Below are 23,479 nucleotides of genomic sequence, written 5' to 3'. Positions count from 1 at the left end.
TATCAGACGCGTACCTCCGCCTCTCCCCCGCGCCTCTCAGTCTTCCTTCACTAAGAGGGGCGGGGGAGAGGCAGACGGCGCTGAGAGGCAAGGCTGCAGCCGTTAGCCCTGCCTCCAGGAGGAGCAAAATCTACGACCACACGTGCCCCTGCTATATATAAGCTCTGAAGCGAGATTTATTCTCGCTTCAGAGTCTCTTTAAGTGGTTAAACAAAATTAGGCAGGTGCATAAATTTAGGCACTGTTGTCATTTTATTGATTCCAAAACCGTTAGAACTAATTATTTGAAATCAGCAACATAGGAGAAAAGCAATTTTTGGCTCATTTTACTCTGGAAAAAAATGTACTTCTTATTTGTCTATGTTTGCACATACTTTAAATTTTAAAATTTTTCGCTATAGTGCCCCTTTAATATCACTTTATTCAGGCACACAATTGGACAACCATTTCTACAAACCTCTTCTGGCTAACAAATATAGATTAAAAAAAAAAGTTTTTCAATATACCCTTACATTAGCAGCTCCGCCCATCTCATAACAGCTCTCGATGATGCTGCAGTATACAGAACAGGAAAGCAGAGCAACAAGGAGGCAGGCTTGGGCTTGAAAAGACCTCAGAGAAGACAGACTCAGCTATAAAGATTCCTGAGCAAAGCCAGACTAAATGCTCAGTCTGGGATTTTATCAGGGCTAATAACAAGCAGGCTGAGCAGTAAATGATGAAACAGATAGCAGGGTAGGTGTTTTCGATAATGTTCACACTGACATATATGGTAAAATACATGAAGGCGCTTTGTCTCTGGTTCACTTTAAAGTACACTTAAAGAGAACCAGAGACGAAGCACCCTCATGTATTTTACCATATATATCAGTGGGAACATTAGAGAAAACACCTACCCTGCTTTCTGTTTTTCATTCTGCACTGCACAGCTTGCTTCTTATCAACCCTGACAAAATCCCTGACTGAGCATTCAGTCTGGCTTTGCTCAGGAATGTTTATAGCTCATTCTGACTTCTCTCATGTCTTTTCAAGCCCAAGCCTGCCCCCTGCTTGCTCTGCTCAGGAATCATTATAGCTGAGTCATTAAAGTAAAGCCAGACTGAATGCTCAGTCGGGATTTTATCAGGGTTAATAAGAAGCAAGCTGTGCAGTGCAGAATGAAACAGAAAGCAGGGTAGGGGTTTTCTCTAATGTCCCCACTGATATATATGGTAACATACATGAGGGTGCTTTGTCTCTGGTTCACTTTAATTCCCCTCACACCTCTCCCCCACTCCCCATTTCCCCTCTAATCCTTCTGTGATGGGATGGCTCCAATATTGTCATCACGTACTAGCGTTTAATTAGTTTAGAATAGCCAAGTGACTTAACAGCCATCATCACCCCAAAACCACCATTTGCCATCATTAAAAGGAAAGGAGCATAAAGCACACCACAGTGAAAAATGGTAGTGGCCATCACATAATGCAGCGGAGCTAACTCCCAAAACACAGTTGGGCAAAGTGACCCTAAAGGTAATTTACCAACGTTACCCAAACAAATAAGAAAGTGATTCCGCCATGATGTGGTGAAGCTGGAGATTCTCATCATGGATGTACAGACAATAATCTGCATAAACTGTGTCATGCTATCATGTCAATGTGGACCAAAATCTCTGAGGAATGCAATGAAGAATGAGGCAGTTCGAAAGGCAAAAAAGGTGTCAAATTCAGTACTAGCAAGCAGGCATGCTCAAATTCGGCTTCGGGAGATATCCGGATTTTTGCTATCCGGATATCTCCCAGTAATGCTGGGCGGGGGGGTCAAGCTTACCTCTCTGACGTCTTCTTCGGTCGTCCCTCGGCGCCTCCCATGATGCGCTCCACGCGCGTCACGTGATTACAAACACTTCCTCCTTCAACCCAGAAGGCGGAAGTGTTTTTGATCAGGTGACCGCCGCTTGGAGCGCATCGTGGGAGGCGCCAAGGGACGACCGAAGAAGACGTCAGAGAGGTAAGCTTGACCCTCCCCCCCGCCCAGCCCGCACAGCATTACTGGGAGAAATCCGGATAGCAAAAATCCGGATGTCTCCCGAAGCCGAATTTGAGCATGCCTGCTAGCAAGATTTACCTAATAAGGTGGCCAACAAAATATATCAATTTTCCTGTCAATGTATTTCTTTTCGTTAATTTCTTAGCATACAATTTAGTAATCATGAGCCCCAAAATGCCAAATGCTGCAACAATATCCCCAATGTAGCAAATGCAGTCACTATGACCATCAAATAATAAATGCAGCAAACGTTACATCCGTCGCATGCAATGAGGCAAACGTTACCTCCGACACATGAAATGCAGCAAACTTTCCCTCCTATACATGCACTGAGGCAAAGGTTACCTCTGAAACTTGAAATTCAGCAAAAGATACCTCCGATACATGCAATGAGGCAAACATTACCTCCAACAGATGAAATGCTGCAACTTTTACCTCCCACACATGCAATGAAGTAAATGTTACCTCCAACACATGAAATGTTGCAAATTTTGACTCCCACACATGCAACGAGGCAAACATTACCTCTGGCACATGAAATGCAGCAAACATTACCTCCCCCACATGTTACAATGCAGTAAACATGACCTCAAACACATGAAATGCAGAAAACATGTGAAATGCAGCAAACAGCACCTCTGACGCATGTGAAATGCACATACTTTACCCTTTACTTTACTTTGTATGAAATGCAGTAAATTTTACCTCAGACAAAAAATCCATCCAATGTCGCCCCCACTGGGTGCTGGTGGGGTGGAATGGAGTTGCTGAGTGGGGTGGGAGGGGGACACTGGGTGCTGCTGGGAGGATGCCATTGGTTGGAAAGGTGACACTGGGTGGTAGGAGGGTAACATTGAGTGGGAAGGGTGGCACTGGGTGGGAGGTTGGTGACACTTGGTGAGAGCAGGGTGACACTAAGTGGGAGGAGCGTGACACTGGGTGGGGAGGGTGACACTGGGTGGAAGGAGGGTGACACTGAGGTGGGGGTGACGCTGAGTGGGGAGGAGGGTGACACTGAGTGTGGGAGGAGGATGACACTGCATGGAGAGGGTGACACTGTGTGGGAGGAGGGTGACACTGGGTGAGGAAGGTGGCACTGGATGTGGAGGGTGATACTGGGTGGGGAGGGTGACATTGGGTGTCCACTGGCGTATCCAGATGGGGGTTCTGGATGTATGGAACACCCCCCTGAGACTCCTGTACCTTTAAAAAAAAATCCCTGAAATCGCTGAAGCAGACAAGCTGGTAAATATAAAGAGGCTTGCCTGCAGGGTCTGTGGGAAAAACTCAGCTCTTTCCCTATTGTAAAGACTGCATGTAAACAGCTACATAAGGTATGTCACAGGTTGAAAAGTTTTTGACAGCCCCTAAACTCCAGGAGGGCTGCCTGCTGCTTGTGTGAGAGGCTGACCAATCCCTTACATCCTCCACACCCCTATGGACGGTATACCTGTATCATTCCCCTATTCCCACAATCCTCCCCACCATGTTGTTAATGTTTTGTTTTCGCTTTGGCAATGCTAAATGTATTTGGTCCTGCCAATAAAGCTTTTTTGGATTTGGCTGGCAGGGACAGGAGACACAGTGCATGCAAGTAGCCTCTGTGTGATGTGGGACTGCAATACAGATACGCTATCTGCTCTTTCTCAGTCTCTCCACTCCACCTGGAGGGCAATCTCCCCCCAGGCACCCTTTCATGCAGTGATTTAGGGCTGGTGTCTGGTGTATTCAGGTTTTTTGTTATAAGGCAATGCAAAATACTAGGCTAGCTGATAAAACTGCAATTAAAGGGCAGGCAAGCTGGTATATATACACAGCATGATGCAGAGCTTGCCTGGAGGGTCCGTGGGCAAAAATCTGTCTCTCCCCTATGTCATAATGACTGCATCTTGTTAAACAAGGTGAACATTTTTTGACAGTCCCTAGACTCCAGGAGGGCTGCTTTCTGACTTGTGTGAGAGACCACCAGGGACAGGAGTCCTATTACAGGCAAGTAGCCTCTGTGTGATGTGGGACTGCAATACAGATAATGCTCCATCTCAGGCTATTCTCAATTTCTCTCCACTCTTCTCTCTGGGCTAGTGCACGCCAAAATCACAATAGCAATCGCTAGCAATTAGTGAGTGCCATTTTCAGAGCGATTTCTGAATGAATCACTCAAAAAAAATGCTGCATGCGGTATACCAGCGATTTTGAAAAAATCACAACGCTGCTGTGGGAACACCCACATAGGGTAACAATAGCCAAGTACTTTTCAAATCAATGTTGATTTGAAAAACGCTCAGAAGCCCTCTTGGTGTGCACCAGCCCTCCCTCATTCACCTTTGTTTCCCTCTTCCCCTAGTGCTGGCTGGCTGTGTCTTCTTGCCATACAGGAAAGCTAAATAAAAGTGCAATCCTGGTGAGGCAAATTATTATTTAGTATTTATATAGCGCCGCCATCTTCTGCAGATGCATATATCCCTGCATCATATGGATATCGCTTGCGCTATGTGACGTGACATATTCCACTGAATTGTCCAAACTAAGTCTATCTCCCGTTCCTCTCTCGGGGAGTTGTTCCAGCGCTGTCCCCTGTTCAAATTTGCTGCTTCCAGAAGCCTTCAGAAACACTTGTGTCCTTGAGTACTTCCAAAGATAGGCAGCTCCGTAATACGCCAGCGCACTTTTGTGCATGGGCATTATGGAGCCACCTGTATTCAGAAGCACTCGGGGACATACGTGCTTCTGGACCTTTCAGGAATCTCCCCCTTAAAAATCCTGTGTTTGCCCCTGGTGTCAGTATAGGTAGCTTGATGACCTCCCCATTACAGTTAGCCAGATGACACATCCACCAGTCCCAGTATAGGTAATCAGATGACCGCTCCCCCCAGTATAGCTAGCCAGATTACCCCCACCAAGTATATAAGGTGCCCCCAACCCAAGAGTTTGCGGCAGAGGGAGAATTCACCTCTCCAGGATCCATCCAGGATGGTAGCTCCGCCCCCTCACCCATCGAGAGGCATAAAATGCCTCTGTCGAGTAATCACCCCTTCAGCAGTGTTATACAGTGTGCGGCTCACACCCCCGCCTCCCCCTTGTGACGCCAGTGTTTCCAACTCTGGATGGATGGTGGTTCAAACTTTAGCCAATGACTAAAAATAACCCTTCTTTCTGTCAATAAAATAATATGATAAAGGGAAGATAATTGGTTCGTATTATCTCCATCTTGTGGTACAAAGTAGTTGAATAAATATAAATATTTATGTTTCCTTATTTTTTTTTCCACATAATACATTTGTTAACTTCATAACTTTGACCCCAAAAATCTCTTATCATTGGGCAATAACAGATACAATGTATAAAGTCATCATTAGCCTTCTTACATTTTGGATAAAACAGAGAGGGCCATATTCTATTCCAAGTGATAAGTAGCTAGCAGATACGAGCTACTTATCACCTTGCCATCACGCAAGGATTACTGGCACATCCTATTGCCCATTTCCTTTGCGCGATGGCTGATTGTTAGGGAGCATTACTCAGGTGAAAGCCTGAGCAATGCTCCCTTTTTCCAGGTGATGAGGAGCGAGGTTTACACTGTGGTGCTGTCCTTCAGCACCATGACCTCACTCCCCATACATGCGCACACTCACCGAACATCTGCTGCCATCTTCCACTGCTGCATCTGGGGGTCTCCTTTAATAAGTAGACCCTCAGAGCTCCCCGTCGGGTCGCCACACATCTCTAATATCCCCCACATAGCTGCGCTGTCACCCGTCATTATACATACCGCCGCTAATCACCTGCCGCCTCTCACTGTAAGTTCAGTGTATATGTCACTGTAATTACTGTATGCATCGGAGCCCATGCAAAGCATCTTTGAATCTGCAGCTGGGGCTCCCCATTGTTCCACTGTCTGAGCCAATGAAATGGGTCTGACAGTTGACCAATGGGGAGCCCTGGCTGCAGATTCAAAGATGCTTTGCCTGGGCTCCGGTGCACACAGTAATTACAGTGACAGATACACTGTAATTACGCAACAGAACTTGCAGTGAGAGGAGGCGGGTGATTAGCGGCGGTATATATAATGACAGGGGGACAGTGCAGCTATGTGGGGGGCTTTAGAGATGTGCGGTGACCCAATGGGGAGCTTTGGAGTCTCCTTATTAAAGGAGACCCCCCGATGCAGCGGTGCAACACATGCGTTAGCTTAGACCCGCAAAGAGCAGGTCTAAACATGCTAACACTCATGTCTGCTGGGAAGCATCACTTCCTGGAGACATGAAATAGTGAAATAGGGTTCTTTTCTGCCTGGGGAGGGGTCTTAAGTTAAATAGGATTAGGTTATGCCCCCATTGCCTAAATTAAGAACTTGCCAGTGCTTAGCGCTGGCGAGTTCAGCAATAGGATACGGCTCAGAGTAGTGAGTGGGAGGGTGTTTGTATTTAATATCAGGGATGCTCATTCGGATCCCGGGTACCCGGATTAACCCGGGTATCCGCCCTTTTTCTGCTATCCGGGTCAGATCCGGATTCCAGATAGTTGTGCAGATAGCTATCTGCAGATAGTTTCACCACCGACCCGGATACCCGCGTATATCCGGACTATCCAAATTACCCGGACTACAGGTTCTCTCTCTCTCTCTCTCTCTCTCTCTCTCTCTCTCTCTCTCTCTCTCTCTCTCTCTCTCTCTCTCTCTCTCTCTCTCTCTCCCTCCCTCCTCCTCCATCCTCTTATATCATCCTGTAGGGAATTGCAGTTTTTCAAAACAGCTTACATACCATAGCTGGGATTTGAACCCAGGTCTCAGTGTGTAGTGGGTATCTGTCTTACCCCCTAGACCATCAACCACACTACATGCTAAAGCTGGCCTAGCATGTACCATTGAGAGTGGACCATAGGAACTACTGCTATGTGCTAAATGCTGGTCTAAATGAAAGGTCACTATTTATGCTGTCTTGTACAGCATGTATAGCATCACCTAACATTTCTTAACTGGGGGGGGGGGGGGTCAGTGTCAGTCAGGGGTCATGTCCAAGTTACGCATTTGACCGGTTTTGGACCGAAGTCACTTGAATCATTGCTTGGTCAGACATGTTGCGGCCCAAACTTTCATCCAATTCAATAAAATTATCGAAAGGGATGGTTGATCAGGACGCATAATCAATAGATGTATGACCATCTTTATAGGTGGTTCTAGATGGGTATTCCTTTGACCTGTTTTATTGAGAAGCAAGCAGTTCTAGCACAAGCAGAAATATGGGTCAAGGAGAGAGGTCACACCTACAACAGGAGTGCAATAAAAATTTATTTCCAATAAAAACTTCAATAAAAAGATTCTAATACAGTACTGTATTTCAGCCAGGTCACAAAAATCTTCAAAGTCTGACTGGAGGCAGCTTTTGGTGAACCCTTTCCCTTTTGAGAGAAGTCTGTTTTGTTGTGTTCTCATTGTAGTGGCTAAAACACTGGTTAAAAAGTGACTGGCCTTCAAAAAATCATTAACCAGCTTTAGCATGTAGTGTGGTTGATGGTCTAGGGGGTAAGACAGATACCTACTACACACTAAGACCTGGGTTCAAATCCCAGCTATGGTATGTAAGCTGTTTTGAAAGAGAGAGAGAGAGAGAGAGAGAGAGAGAGATTTTAGCTTCTAAAACGGGATAAGGAGCCTTGAAAAGGCCATTTTAGATTTTCAATTCGGGTATCCGAATCCGGCCGGATACTACAGATACTAGCGTCGGGTACCCGAATTCTATTCGGGTATAAAAATGTCAAATTCGGATATCCGAATCGGATCCGGATATCTAGGTATCCGGATCGGTAGTAAAAAGTACTACCCGAGCATCCCTGTTTAATATTAATAAATATTATATTATTAACCGCTTTCTATGTCCCTAAAAATCTCACCTGAGCACTCAGGGATGTAGATCCTCGTTCCTGTCTGTGTGCAGTCATTATGCTCGCACGCGGCCCCCCACGGTTATCCACAGATTGGGGATTAGGAACATACAGTATGACTAAGCATTACCTTGTACTCATACTGTGCTGCGTGATCTGGTTTGCATGTATTCCTGTATTGTCTTATTGCTGTATGTCACACCTAAATATTGTCTGTAACCTTAACTAATGTCCAGTATTGCGTAATATGTTGGAGCTTTATAAATGCAATAAATAAATATGTTCCTAAACCCAATCTAAGTGTTTAATTGAAATGATTGTGTTTGCAACCAGCAACAGTAATCATTTCCTTGTAAAAATGACAGTCTCTGTCATTTCCTGTTGGCTGGAATGCAGCCTGAGCTGTGTTCTAAGCAGACAGGAAAATGTGTGGGGACATCTAGTGTCCAAAAAGAATATTACAGTAAAAAAAATTAAATATAGATTTCCTATCCCTATAACAAGGCCATTAATTAATTATGCTTCCTCCCTGCCCCCATGTAGCACAATTGTAAAATAAAAAACAAGTGACAGAATTTTAAAGATAATACATAAATTGTTACGCTATGGACTTAGCTTTTAAAATATGTATGCTATGATGGTATATTACTGTTATTTATTACAAATAAGGCCTTACATTTTTTCAGTGTACCCAAAATCACATAATGGAAAAAAATAAACCTTTATTTCCAAATAGAATATTGTTGCCATACTTTGTACAGGGACATAATTTAAATGGTGTAATAACCAGGACAAATGGGCAAATAAAAGTGTGGGTTTAAATTACAGTTGCATGTTTTATTTTAAAACTATATTAGCTGGAAACTGAGAAATAATGCTTTTTCTATATATTTTTTTTCTTATTCACTTTAAAATGCATATCAAATAAAATAATTATTACCAAAAAGTACAATCCAAAGAAAGCCTAATTTATGGCAAAAAAAAATATGTATAGATCATTTTAGTGTGAAAAGTAGTGATAACATTATTGGCGGATGAATGGACACAGCACTGAAATGTGAAAATTGCTCTGGTGTTTAACCACTCTGCAACTGCCTAACGCATGATTGTGGCCGCAGAATGGCTTCTCCAGGAACGCTTAATGCAGAATTGCGTCATCTCACGATGCACGAGATTTGCAGGGAACGAGCGCTCTCTCAAGCGCCGTTCCCTGCAGGGGGAGAGAGGTGGCTGCAGCAATAAGCCTGCAAGCCTGCGATTGTGGCTGGCAGGCTTCTGATCAGAGCTACGGGGGAGCTACGGATTACCCGCAGCGCTGTAGAAGTGACAGCTTTGTCACTTCACTGTCCCTCAGATGGCCGTACAATCTAATCCCTGCCACAGTCCTATGCCTTGTAGGCATAGGACTGTGTACGGATCGCTGTCCAGGGACAATTTAGAGGGGGGAGGAGGATTAAAGTAAAAAAAAAGCTTTTAAAAAACAGATCATTTTTAATTGATTAAAAAAAAACTAAAAATCGCAGGAGCGATCAGAAACCGCCAGGAGAAAGCCCTGTTTGTGGCAAGAAAAGGAGGTAAGATTAATTTGGCTGATAAATTGTATGGCTGTGCAGCGAACTGTTAAAACTGCACAGCACTGAATTGTGAAAAATGGCCTAGTCACCACTGGGTTGTAAGCCTGTGGTCCTGAAGAAGTTAAGGGGGACACTATAGGATTAGTGACTGTTAAAGCTAAGTTATCCATGAACATGGAAAGTTTGTATTCAGAATTAACAATAGCAAATCCCTGTATTACTACAGAGAAGTGGATTGCAACCCCAGGGGTTCCATGGCCAGTGCAAAGATTGCAGGAGACAAGGGTTCAGTGATGGGCTCACAAGTAGTCACCAGTCCCTAAGGACTTGAATTTGTGATTTAAATGAGGCTTAATTGCTCAGCTCACCACCTCGCACTTCCTCGCACTTCCTCCTTCCGGCTTGAAGGAGGAAGTGCACGTAGTGAGGCTTGCAACGCATCCAATAGAATGCGTGCAAGCTGTTTGGAGCGCAGGGAGGACGACGGACTTATGGGTAACTAACCCCTTGTCATCCAGCCGCACAGGTGAGGCAATTAAGCCTCACTTAAATCAAAATCAAATCAAATTTGAGTCCTTAGGGACTTGTGACTACTCGTAAGCCCATCACTGCAAGGGACAGCCCTGCCCGGTTCCCCCGGGTGATCACAAAAGGCTGCGGGGGAGTAGAATAAAGGACTGTCATTGCTTCCATTTTTCTGACTTTCATTGCTTTCGTTTGAGAAAAGAGTTGGAGCAACATTAGACCATAACCACTAGGGTCCTTGAATGAAGATCCAAGGCTATGCAATTTTTCTATATCTTGATAATCGATCTTTCAATGAGTTTAGGATCTATAAAAGTAGTTTCCGCTATGTAGCTTCCCACTGTTTTGGCAGCTTCTTTGTCTGCATACATCAATGTATTGCTTGGAAACTTCAAGATTGGGTGCTCCTCTGTATGTCCTTCCATAGTGATATCAATGTGTGAGGGCACACCTCCTTTCACAGTTCAATCCATGCAATGGTCTGGTCTGTCCGACAGAGACCATATCCTTGTATCTTGGAAAATAGAAGACTTTGAAGTGGATTCATTTATTCATCTCAAATAGTGAACAAAAATTAGCCAACATCCGTGTTGACAATCAGATATGATTATAGCCAGGGGTCTAGTCCTGGGAGAAGAAGTGAGTGGACTCACCTGAAAACCCCCCAAATGGGCGTGGTCAAGCATAACATGGGCGTGGTCATGGGTGGGGCCAAATATACATGACCTTAGCAGTGGTGTAAAAGGTCTGCCGGGGAAGTCTGAGCTCTGCCATAGTGTATCCCCCAAAAATAGATGTAATCTGACAGCATTTCACCAAAAAGACACGTAATCTGGCAGAAGTTCCTCCAAAATACAGATAATATGGCAGTGGTTCCCCCAAAATAGACAATCTGGCAGCAGCAGTTCCCCCAACATACACACAATCTGGAAGCAGTTCCCCAAAATACACGAAACCTGGCAGCGGATCACCCAAAATACATGTAACACCCAAAATACATGTAATCTGGCAGCAGTGGTCCCCCAAACATACACAATCTGGCAGCAGTTCCCCAAAATACACCTAATCTGGCAGCAGCCGTTCCCCTAACTAGGGATGCTCATTCGGATTCCGCGGAAGTGCAATTTCCGAAATTCCAAAAGGAAATTGCATTTCCGCATCGGAATGCGGAAATCGGTAATGCAAGTGCCGTAGGCGGATTTCCGCCGGAAATCGCGGAAATTCTGCCCGACTTTAACATCGATTTTCTCAAAAACTATAAGGTCTTTTTGGAAACTTTTTTTGCATCTTGTTCACAAGATTCGGTTTAATAAACCCTGAAAATTTGGTGTTTCTAGGACTTAAGGGGGCTTTGGTATTAACCGCTAAAGTCGGCGGATTTTTACTGTAATGTAAAATGCAGAAAATCTGCATCTGCCTTTTTTCTGCATTGTACATTACAGTAAAAATCCGCCGACTTTAGCAGTTAATAGCAAAGCCCCCATAAGTTCTAGAAACACCAAATTTTCATGGTTTATTAAACAGAATCTTCTGAACAAGATGCAAAAAAAAGTTTTCAAAAAGACCTTATAGTTTTTGAGAAAATCGATGTTAAAGTCGGGCGGAATTTCCGCGATTTCCGGCGGAAATTCCGCCTTGGAATGCGGAAATTGGTAGCGGAAAGCGGAATCGGTAATCGGTACATGACGGAATGCGTATTTACCGCGGAATCGGAAATTGGCATTCCGACCATCCCTACCCTAACATACACATAATCTAGCAGCTGTTCCCCAAAATACACTTAATCTGTTAACAGCGGTTCCCCAAAAATACAGATAATCTGACAGCAGTTCCCCCAAAATAGGTACCCCCAGCATAGTTAGCCAGGTCTATAGATGTCCCCAGTATAAGTAGCCATGAGTATAGTTGTCCCCAGAATAGGTAGCTAGGTGTATAATGTCCCCAGAATAGGAAGCCAGGTGTATAATGTCCCCAGAATGGATAGCCAGGTGTATAGATGTCCCCAGAAAAGGTGGCCAGGTGTATAGATGTCCTCAGTATATGTAGCTAGGTGTATTGGTGTCCCCAGTATATGTAGCCTGGTCTATACGTGTCCCCAGTGTAGCCAGGTCTGTAGGTGCCCCAGAATAGGTGGCCAGATGTCCTCACAAGGAGGGGAGGCAGCACAGAGAAGAGGGATTGGTGGGCACAGCGGGGAAGGGGGGACATCCCCCCCCCCCTCACCTTGGGGCTCCCCCTTCCTCACTCTCCCCTCCAGAACTAAAATTTGCGGGTGGCTGGCAGCGGGCGGGACTTACCTCTTCCTTGTTCCAAGCGCCGGGGAAGTAGTAGTGATGACAGGAACTGCAGCTGCACACACTCCCTATAAAGTACTGTATGGGGACTTCAAAAAAGCATACCACCAACAATTCCAGTTTGAATGCCTATCACTCAAAACAAACATAACTAATAATCAGTGTGGATGTGTGCTATTGCACACTACAGAAATTTAAACAATAACTACTAATGGAAAAGTATTGTAAAAATATGCTCTTTAATTGCTCAAAAAGAGCCAATAAATAATTTACGTCATGCTTTTTCAAACCCCTCAGTGCTACCTCCATTAAAAATATGTACTCATGAGTCCAAATATTGCACCAATCAGATCCTCAACCATCTATAATAGCCTGCAAACACTTATATGCTAAATCACTGGATACCTAGGATAAAAAGCCACTACAGTCTAATCCTCCTGGTGTAGATATGAAAAGGTCATTTTTAATGGGGGTAGCACTGGAAGGTTTGAAAAAGCATGACATGTAAATTATTTATTCGCTCATTTTAAACAATTAAAGCATATTTTTTGCATTACTTAGTGACTTCCCACTGTGGATGTGAGCCAGCTGTCCATCACATTTAGAGCTTTTTTATTGGCTTCCATGAGAATGTGATGGACAGCATACCCACTACGCAGGTCTGGGAACACCAATCCATATTTGGGTTCTTCCGGATTTCTGGGAAATTTATGTTGATTTTCATGCTGTGATTGTTTACCCTTCTAGTCCCTGACAGTGCCTGGCTGTCTGTACATTTAAACAGAGAACTCAATGGCTTTCCACAAAGCATGATGTACCACTCAAATGATCAGAATTATGTTTCTCTAGAATATGTCTAAGGCTGACTTCACAGTGGGACGTTACAGGCGCACCGTTACAGCAGCCTGTAACGCAGCCCAACTCACAGTAATGAAAAATCAATGGGCTGTTTACAGTGCCCACGTTGCGTTACAGTGTAACGCTGGACGTTATTGGAAAGTGCAGCATGCTGTGCGTTCTAAGCGGCTTTAGCCGCATTAGACTGTTTGCACATGCTCAGTAATTTGTTTTTTTTCTTATATTTTTGTGCAGGAGAGGAGGAGGGGAGAGTCCGCTATTGTCGGCAGCCACATGGCTAATTAATATTCACTGCACTGCAGTGTTTTCTTCCTGGAGCGGCCGCTTATTGGCTGGCCGGACCGTGATGCGGAGTGTTCCGATCACGTGGTCTCCGCAGTCTGTACTACGCACCAAGAGCTGCATAACGCGGCTCACTCTGGTGTCCTCCTTCAACACCACCAGGTGTTGTGTTAGGGGCACATTATGCGACCTTAACGTCCCCTAAAATGCAACGTCTTGGTGTGAAAGAGGCCTTAAGGGAGAACCCTGAATATAGTCTTCTGCTGAAACAGTAGTTAACTATGGGTTTTACATTGCAAGAGCCTAGCAAATTCTTACAGGACTCATGGCAGAGGACTGTATGGAACTGCCTTGCTGGTGTGACATCAGCTCCACAACAACTTTGACATGGCTCTCCTCAATGGGGCAATGACCCTAGGGGGGGGGGGGGGGGTTGGAGGGGGTCATAAAAGGCCAAAATCCCTTGATCCTCTCCTCTCAGCTCCCTCCACAGTGGCTGAGCACCCACTGGCTGGCGGCAAACTAGCCAGGGAGGCGACAACTCTGCCTCACCACCCATTGCAAATTATACAAAAACTTTTACTCAACAGTAAAGGGGTCCATACAATTTTGGTGGCCCATCGACCAGAAGACAGATCTCTCTCTGATTGAGTCTATTCTTTTGGCCTACATAAACTGCAAACTGACTCCCAATCAATTTCAACATGAAATCTTGCGGGAATCAGCCTTGTGACACTGTCATGCCGCCTCACCGCCCCCCGGCCGATGTCCCCCTAATTTTCATGTACCTCCCAATGCCCGTACAGTTATACTATAGCTGCCGCCATCCACACTGCCGCCATCCTTGTTTTCCCACATTTGCGACCCTATGTGGTAGCCGGCATTATAGCATGTGGGGAGCATATGAGGAAGTACGTGGACAGTGGCAGCACGGAAGGCAGCAGGTAAAGTATAACTGAACGGGCACCGGAAGGACATACAATATTACGGGGATAGCAACTGGGAGCGACGAGGGAGCATTGGGGTGTCACAAGGCCAATTCCTGCTAGATTTCATGATGGAATCGATCGGGAAACGGCTGTGCTATTTGTATGGATTTTCAATAAAAGCCAAAACATTTATTTAGCATAAAATTTTATTTTACTTTCAAAAACTTTTTTATTAGGGAGCAAAATGTCAGTACACTTACCGTATTACAGCGCAATGGGCCCAGTAGGCCGAAAAAAGATACAGTACATACAAACACCGAAAATGCTTTGGAGAACATATAGACATAAGAATATATAGGTGTATCAAATACCATATTGCTTAGAACAAGCAAAAAAAATACACAATGATGAAAGAACAATGCTACCATATCTTAGAAACAAATAGCTTTAACAAGAAAATAGAAACAACAATAAATCCGAAGATCACCTGTGCTGTACTAATGAGGAATAGATAAAAAAATAAAATAATCAAAGTTAATAGAAGTCCCAGTAAAGGGAGTCCAAAATAAATCAGAAGATTTGGAGGGCAGCTTGCACACCCATAGTTACATAGTTACATAGTTATTTTGGTTGAAAAAAGACATACGTCCATCGAGTTTAACCAGTACAAAGTACAACTCCAGCCTGCTCCCTCACATATCCCTGTTGATCCAGAGGAAGGCGAAAAAACCCTTACAAGGCATGGTCCAATTAGCCCCAAAAGGGAAAAATTCCTTCCCGACTCCAGATGGCAATCAGATAAAATCCCTGGATCAACATCATTAGGCATTACCTAGTAATTGTAGCCATGGATGTCTTTCAACGCAAGGAAAGCATCTAAGCCCCCTTTAAATGCAGGTATAGAGTTTGCCATAACGACTTCCTATGGCAATGCATTCCACATCTTAATCACTCTTACTGTAAAGAACCCTTTCCTAAATGAATGGCTAAAACGTTTTTCCTCCATGCAAAGATCATGTCCTCTAGTCCTTTGAGAAGGCCTAGGGACAAAAAGCTCATCTGCCAAGCTATTATATTGCCCTCTGATGTATATATACATGTTAATTTGATCTCCTCTAAGGCGTCTTTTCTCTAGACTAAATAAACCCAGTTTATCTAACCTTTCTTGGTAAGTGAGACCTTCCATCCCACGTATCAATTTTGTTGCTCGTCTCTGCACCTGCTCTAAAACTGCAATATCTTTTTGGTAATGTGGTGCCCAGAACTGAATTCCATATTCCAGATGTGGCCTTACTAGAGAGTTAAACAGGGGCAATATTATGCTAGCATCTCGAGTTTTTATTTCCCTTTTAATGCATCCCAAAATTTTGTTAGCTTTAGCTGCAGCGGCTTGGCATTGAGTACGATTATTTAACTTGTTGTCGATGAGTACTCCTAAGTCCTTCTCCAAGTTTGATGTCCCCAACTGTATCCCATTTATTTTGTATGGTGCTAGACCATTGGTACGACCAAAATGCATGACTTTACATTTTTCAACATTGAATTTCATCTGCCATTTATGTGCCCATATAGCCATCCTATCCAGATCCTGTTGCAATATGACACTATCATAGATGTGGTCTGCAACCAGGGGAGCCATACTTTCTCAAAGTGGGAGCTCCTATCTATCAGGTTAGCTTTTATTTTCTCATTGATCATAGTAGTGTGCACTCGAGTGAGGATGCAATAGTAGGATAAAGATGGTTGAAGCCATTGAGGAGCAATATAAGTTTTATTAGCATTCATAATAAATTGAATGAGCTTATGTTTTGCATATGGCAACTTCTCAGGTTGAAAACCAAGGAGACAGATAGTAGGGTCCACTCTAAGGTGGAGCAGAAGGATTGAATTAACTTTAGGAATTACTTTACTCCAATAGCCACCGCAGGACAGGACCACCAGATAAGATACATGGAACCTGTAGCAGGGAATCCCCTGAAGCAGAGCTCAGATCTATATGGATAAAGACGGTGGATTCATTTAGGGACCATGTAAGTTCTGTGCAGAAGCTGCAAGGACACTTCCATGTCTGTCAACATAAACTACCTTTAGAGAGGATATTGAAACACTGTAGCCATTGTTCATCATCAAGAGTAGTGTGCGTGCCCCTTTACCAATCTGACTGAAACTGAAATTTGGAGTCCTGGGGGCCAGCATTCAGCAGTGAATAAAGTAGGGACAGCATGCCCTTATGTAAGGGATTAGTCATGCAAATAATTTCCAAAGTAGAAATCTTAACTTCCTGTCCCACTTTGGCAAGCGAGAGAGTATAATGATACAATTGATGCACCCGAAAGAACTCAGACATAGGAACACTATATTCCTCAATCAAGGATTGCTTAGAAGAGATCTTTCCATTAACAAGAAAATGCCGTAAACTTGTGATTCCACTTTGGGTCCACCGATGAAACGCTGAAGAAATCTGGCCCTCCAGAAAATCAAAGTTGCTGAAGAACTCAACTAGTCGGGAGTTTCAGTCAGTTTCAGTTTAGTCAACTAGTCGGGAGGGCTGAGATGGAAGACTGGTTCCACCTCTCCGGCCATTGCAACCTATGTGGTAAGGGTTCCGGTCGTTTTTGAGAGGGGGTTGATGGCATCTCCACACTAACCTCTGCATGCCTTCCCTCTTCCACAGTTTTAACATGTTGTGAGACCCCATTTAACTGGAACTATAGGCCACAAGGAAATGACCATCGGTATCTAATGTTTTCCCTGAGAAGGGTGTCACGATTGTGGAACTTTCCCCGTGATCAGCGCACAACGCGTGCGCTGACACGGCGGAGATCCTCCACAAGCGTATAATTTGCAGGAACCCAGCAAAAGGTGCTACGCACCTGTAGAGGGAAATTCCTGTCGGCAGATGGCGCTGGGGAGTGCAGAGGAACCAATCCTCTGTACCTCCACAAGTGCCAGACAGGAATTGTACGAAGCGCAGAACGCAATCGCAAGAGAGGCGATTGCGAATGAGAGAGCAAAAGGGATAGGTTGTATGTGTGTGCGCCAATCCAGTCGCCACTCCGCGACCGCGCACACACAACAGCAGATACGAAATAGGAACGCGATCGCGAGACGTGACACAAGGCAGAACAGAATAGAATACGAGGGTAGCAAAGGCACAGCAAATACAATAAGGAGATTTGGAAAATAACAACGCTAGCTAACCGCGAACACCGCACTCATTCGCAACAGTGCACGCGGTTATGCGCGATCTCCACGTGATAAGCACAATAGAGACAAGCACGCCTAACTAACCATAAACAGACAAACATGAAACAGGGGACGCGAGCGCTTGCTTAACGGTTACCTCACCGAGCCTGTAGCAAGCGCAGCGGACAAGACAGACACACGAAAAACAAGAACTAGGCAGGAAGGATCCACCGCTCTTCCGCCAGAGCAAGTGTGATCCAAGCAGGAACACAGATCAGAAAGATCCACAGCCGCTAACGCTAGCGGCTAGTGCGATCTCAGCAAGACAGAACGATTCGCTATCAACCGCCGCTGGTGACAGCGCAATCGCGACCGACAAGACAGAACAGAAGGATCCCCAGCGCTCGCACAAAGTAGCTAGCGCGATCCCAGGAGACAGAACAGAAGGATCCCCAGCGCTAGCACAAAGTAGCTAGCGCGATCCCAGAAGACAGAACAGAAGAGATAGCTGGTAGCAACCGCTGCACCAGCTATACTCCAAGAACATAGATCAGAACCATTTCCTGTCAACCACCATAGGGACAGGACAATGGCAAACAGGCAAGACAAGACAGAACAGGCAATACAGATAATACAACCTGACTGGGCTAGAAGGGGAGCCTAAAGCAACCCCCAGGAATTAACTATACTAGATAGCAATGGCTGACACTCCAGCAGTGTCCATCAGGAACTGAGCATGGAAGGGAAATGACCAGCGAAGCATTCTGGGAAACATAAAGCTCTTATAGTGCCAGTCATCAAAGAAGGCAGGTAGGGGATTTGCATAACGAATGTATGCAAATTCCCCAGCAAGAGAACAGAACAGAAACTTGCAATGAAAAAACAGGTCTCTGTTCCAGAGACCTGCAGCCCACAGACTAGAGGAATGGACAAACAGCTGTCTGCCTGTGCAGCCAGCTGAGCGGATCATCACAGTACCCCCCCTTCTAGGGATGGATTCCAGACATCCCTCAAGACTGGTAACATCACAAAACTCTAACTGAAGACTCATGAAGGTCAGGACAGCCCGACAAGGCCCAATTCCAGAGTCAGTCCATCCGAAACCGACCTCATCAGAAGCAGAAGCCACCGAAACATGCCCATCAGCACTGCAAGTCTCAGCGCAACACCCATCAGGACTGTGGACACCAGAGAAGAAGCCATCGACACCCTCCAGACAATACCCACCACCTTCCAAGGAGCGTCCAAGAATACCAAACCTGCCGCAATACCTGTTCGAAGTGTCCCTTACAACACCAAAGCCATTGCTGACCGCATTCAGGGCACCAAGCAAAACTTTTCCCGGAATCTCCCAGAACGCCTTGAAGCTCCGCAGAGATCCCAAGAAGCCAGAACGCTCACCAGGCTCACATGGAGAACCACCAAGAACCCCTATGGAACCTATGATCATTCCAGACTCAAAATTAGCAGGACACCCATCAAGATCAGGACTTTCAGGGACCACTTCTGGGCATGCAAGCAGGCAGGCTATATCAGAACATGTCTCCACAGAGGAAGCATCTGAGTACGCTGGTAACCGAGGCACACTTGGGCTTTCTGGGTCACAGAGCACATCGGGGTACACTAGTACAGGAGAAACCTCAGGACATGTCGGGGAACTGCCAACCTCAGAGTCCGACACGACAAGACCAAAACCAGTACCGGGCAGAAAATCATCACGAGTAAAGATCACAGGTACTGGTCTTTCAAAAGAAGACTCGGATTCAAATTCAGAATTTTCTGTAACTGTAATATCATCATTGACTACACATGAATGAAGCTCCACAAGAGCTGCAAAAGTAGTCAGCAAGGCAGCAATGCCTATTGAAGTGGGCAACACCTCAGAAGGACCTGGGGGGCAGGAGACATCTCCCACAAGTTCTGCACCCCTTGGGAGGAACTCGGAGATCTTTAGATCATTGAACAAGACCTCAGGAACATCATTTTTCAAGTTGTCTAAGAAGGATTCTGTACTATCCATGTTACAGGGCAAAACTGGAACTTTATTTTGAGAACAGGGCAGATGTCCCAGGGAAGGTTCCACCATAAACTGAGACTGAATTTCATCATCATGAGTGAAACGTACAGGAATATTCACTGGACCACACACTGACTCCCTAACTTTAATCTCACTGCACCCAGAACTCTGCGTAGTAGTCAAACTAGCTTGCAATTCCAAAACTGCAGAAAGACAGGTAAAAATAGCAGCAATACCTAGACGAGCCTCTAGGGGCAGGGCAGGAGATATTGTACAAGGCAATATTGACTCATCCAGAGTACTGGGTGGAGAGTCAATACTTTCTTCAGAATCAGACTCGCAAATGTCAATGCAAGTGGACATCATGCCTTCATTCATGGTACAGGGCAGGTTCAGAGAAAGCTTCTCTGGACAAGGCAAAGAAGCTTCAGCATCAGATTCGCAAAACCGAAGCGCTGTCTCATTCTTAGATTCGGCTAACAATGTCGAATCCGAGGAGTCAGAACGCAAAATTTGCGGATTCAAGATCGCTTTAGGTTGCGAAACTGACGCTTCCATATCGCAAACTTCCGCGATCTGCGGAGCAGACTGCAAGGCATCTAGGACAGAAACACTGGAGCAACTGTCATCAGGCAACAGGCCTGCACAGGTGTGAACAGGGTGAGACAGAAACTCATTTGCAGAAGAAATGGCGACATCAACAGGATAAACTTTATTAGGCATAATAATTTTACTTTTGACGCTGCATAGTCGAGAAATTTTCCCCATAGCAGGGTCACAGACGGAAGATCTCAAAGATCTGTTTCTAAATGACAAAGGATCCCACACATCCTTGAGGAAACCGGCAGACTCATGCCGATCACAATCTGCAGGAACATCCGAGAAACAGGCATCAGATCGCACAGATTCAAACTGCACACTGTCATTCATTTCAGATTGCACAAAGTCAAGACTCTCATGCTTTACCCCAGAAAGGCAGGAACAATCATCCGACAACGATGTCTCTTTATTGGAATCAATTGGTTGGTGTGTGTGCAACTCATCCAAAATCGTTTGCCATACATAGATCACCAGATCCACATCATCCTTGTCACATTCATCGGAATCAATCAGAAGGTACATAGAATCGAGACAAGCATTCAAGACATCTTCGCTTTTTGCGATGTAAAAATCGCAAAAGGCTTTCCAATCAAAATCGAATTCTTCCAGCAAGGCCCCAATATCCCAGGAAGCAAATGGGGGTTCAAACAGGCCAGTATCCAAATAATCTCCATAGGGGTGGAGTTCAGGAACAAGAACAGATTTTTTAACTGCTTTAATGTAGTGTGCGATCCTACCTATAGCAGGATCCACATAAGCTTTGGATTGGGGCAAAAAACCTGAAAACTGATCAGCAGATGCATTATAAACATCATTATCATACTGCATGGTTTTGCCCATTTCAGACTTGACAGAAATAACCTCTTTATTTGTGGTTGCTAGGGGCAACGGATCTTTCCGCTGGGAAGCCTTCCTAGATCTTTTACGTTTAGACTTAGAGGCTTTGGATGGCTGCTTTGTGGATGAAAGAGTAGATGGAACAGCTGATTGAGCTGCTGACAACAACTCATTAAGGGGGTATGGTAATTGAGGTAATCTCAGCCAATTGTGAATTAAAAAGGCCAAGAATTCTAGGGGTCTTTGACTCAGGGTGGTATGATTTAACACATCATAACCCCACATTGACATTTCGCCCCCCAACAGAATGTAGACCATTTGGGGGGCCCAGGTAGACACTGGGGTTCATTGGAATTCAGGGTTCGCTAACAGTTTCGTACACTCAGACAAAAATTCGTCTGCTGATTCAGGTTCAAGTTTTTTAAATCTCTTAAAGGTACAAGAGCCATATTCGACAAAATCGTACAAATCGGAAATTCCGTCTACACTGGGGTTTTGGGTTGGGCTGGTCATTCTGTCACGATTGTGGAACTTTCCCCGTGATCAGCGCACAACGCGTGCGCTGACACGGCGGAGATCCTCCACAAGCGTATAATTTGCAGGAACCCAGCAAAAGGTGCTACGCACCTGTAGAGGGAAATTCCTGTCGGCAGATGGCGCTGGGGAGTGCAGAGGAACCAATCCTCTGTACCTCCACAAGTGCCAGACAGGAATTGTACGAAGCGCAGAACGCAATCGCAAGAGAGGCGATTGCGAATGAGAGAGCAAAAGGGATAGGTTGTATGTGTGTGCGCCAATCCAGTCGCCACTCCGCGACCGCGCACACACAACAGCAGATACGAAATAGGAACGCGATCGCGAGAGGTGCGATCGCGAGACGTGACACAAGGCAGAACAGAATAGAATACGAGGGTAGCAAAGGCACAGCAAATACAATAAGGAGATTTGGAAAATAACAACGCTAGCTAACCGCGAACACCGCACTCATTCGCAACAGTGCACGCGGTTATGCGCGATCTCCACGTGATAAGCACAATAGAGACAAGCACGCCTAACTAACCATAAACAGACAAACATGAAACAGGGGACGCGAGCGCTTGCTTAACGGTTACCTCACCGAGCCTGTAGCAAGCGCAGCGGACAAGACAGACACACGAAAAACAAGAACTAGGCAGGAAGGATCCACCGCTCTTCCGCCAGAGCAAGTGTGATCCAAGCAGGAACACAGATCAGAAAGATCCACAGCCGCTAACGCTAGCGGCTAGTGCGATCTCAGCAAGACAGAACGATTCGCTATCAACCGCCGCTGGTGACAGCGCAATCGCGACCGACAAGACAGAACAGAAGGATCCCCAGCGCTCGCACAAAGTAGCTAGCGCGATCCCAGGAGACAGAACAGAAGGATCCCCAGCGCTAGCACAAAGTAGCTAGCGCGATCCCAGAAGACAGAACAGAAGAGATAGCTGGTAGCAACCGCTGCACCAGCTATACTCCAAGAACATAGATCAGAACCATTTCCTGTCAACCACCATAGGGACAGGACAATGGCAAACAGGCAAGACAAGACAGAACAGGCAATACAGATAATACAACCTGACTGGGCTAGAAGGGGAGCCTAAAGCAACCCCCAGGAATTAACTATACTAGATAGCAATGGCTGACACTCCAGCAGTGTCCATCAGGAACTGAGCATGGAAGGGAAATGACCAGCGAAGCATTCTGGGAAACATAAAGCTCTTATAGTGCCAGTCATCAAAGAAGGCAGGTAGGGGATTTGCATAACGAATGTATGCAAATTCCCCAGCAAGAGAACAGAACAGAAACTTGCAATGAAAAAACAGGTCTCTGTTCCAGAGACCTGCAGCCCACAGACTAGAGGAATGGACAAACAGCTGTCTGCCTGTGCAGCCAGCTGAGCGGATCATCACAAAGGGTTTGGGCAATAGGTCGTAAGATGCTCAGCTTCTGTAAGGTAATGGGTGTGAGATCTGCATACAGACGAATCAATGTTGGCACCCCGGGCAAAGCGGAGAGGCTCTGCGCTGCCGCCATAACCCTCTCTTCCATTTTATAGTAATGAAATTTGAGGAAAATGTCCCTAGGCAGGTCGGGGTTGCGAGGTCTACCTAGTGCTAGATAAATCTTGTCTAGGCGAAACTCTGCAGGGTCAGCTTGTGGCAGTAAGGCAGAGAACAGGTTTAATGCTGCTTCCTTAATAGCTGTGATGTATTTGGGAAGAAAGGCCCACCACTGCAGTCACCAACTCAGTTCTAAGCATGGCTTTAATCCAGATTAGGGGTCTGAGGAGACTCAGGTGATGGCGGGGAGCCGCGTGCAGAAGCCTGGATAGAAGAGGGAGTAGCGGCCATCTTGTCTTTCTCCGTGTTCCGCTTCTTAGTGATGAGGCCGGGGATAGATGGCTGGGAAGAGGAATCCTTGCTCTTGTCACCCTTGATTCCCTTCTGC

General features: G+C 45.4%; 1 protein-coding gene across 1 annotated transcript in view; it reads left to right on the top strand.

The window, feature by feature from the left end:
* Positions 1 to 23,479, top strand: part of COL5A2 (collagen type V alpha 2 chain) — a 1,703,177-nt gene that overhangs the window by 1,568,688 nt on the left and 111,010 nt on the right. The window lies entirely within an intron of this gene.

The sequence above is a fragment of the Hyperolius riggenbachi genome, chromosome 7 (genome assembly GCF_040937935.1).
Source record: "Hyperolius riggenbachi isolate aHypRig1 chromosome 7, aHypRig1.pri, whole genome shotgun sequence".
Taxonomy (NCBI): Eukaryota; Metazoa; Chordata; class Amphibia; order Anura; family Hyperoliidae; genus Hyperolius; species Hyperolius riggenbachi.
The sequence above is the reverse complement of the archived record's forward strand: the minus strand, read 5'-3'. Positions and strand labels throughout refer to the sequence as shown.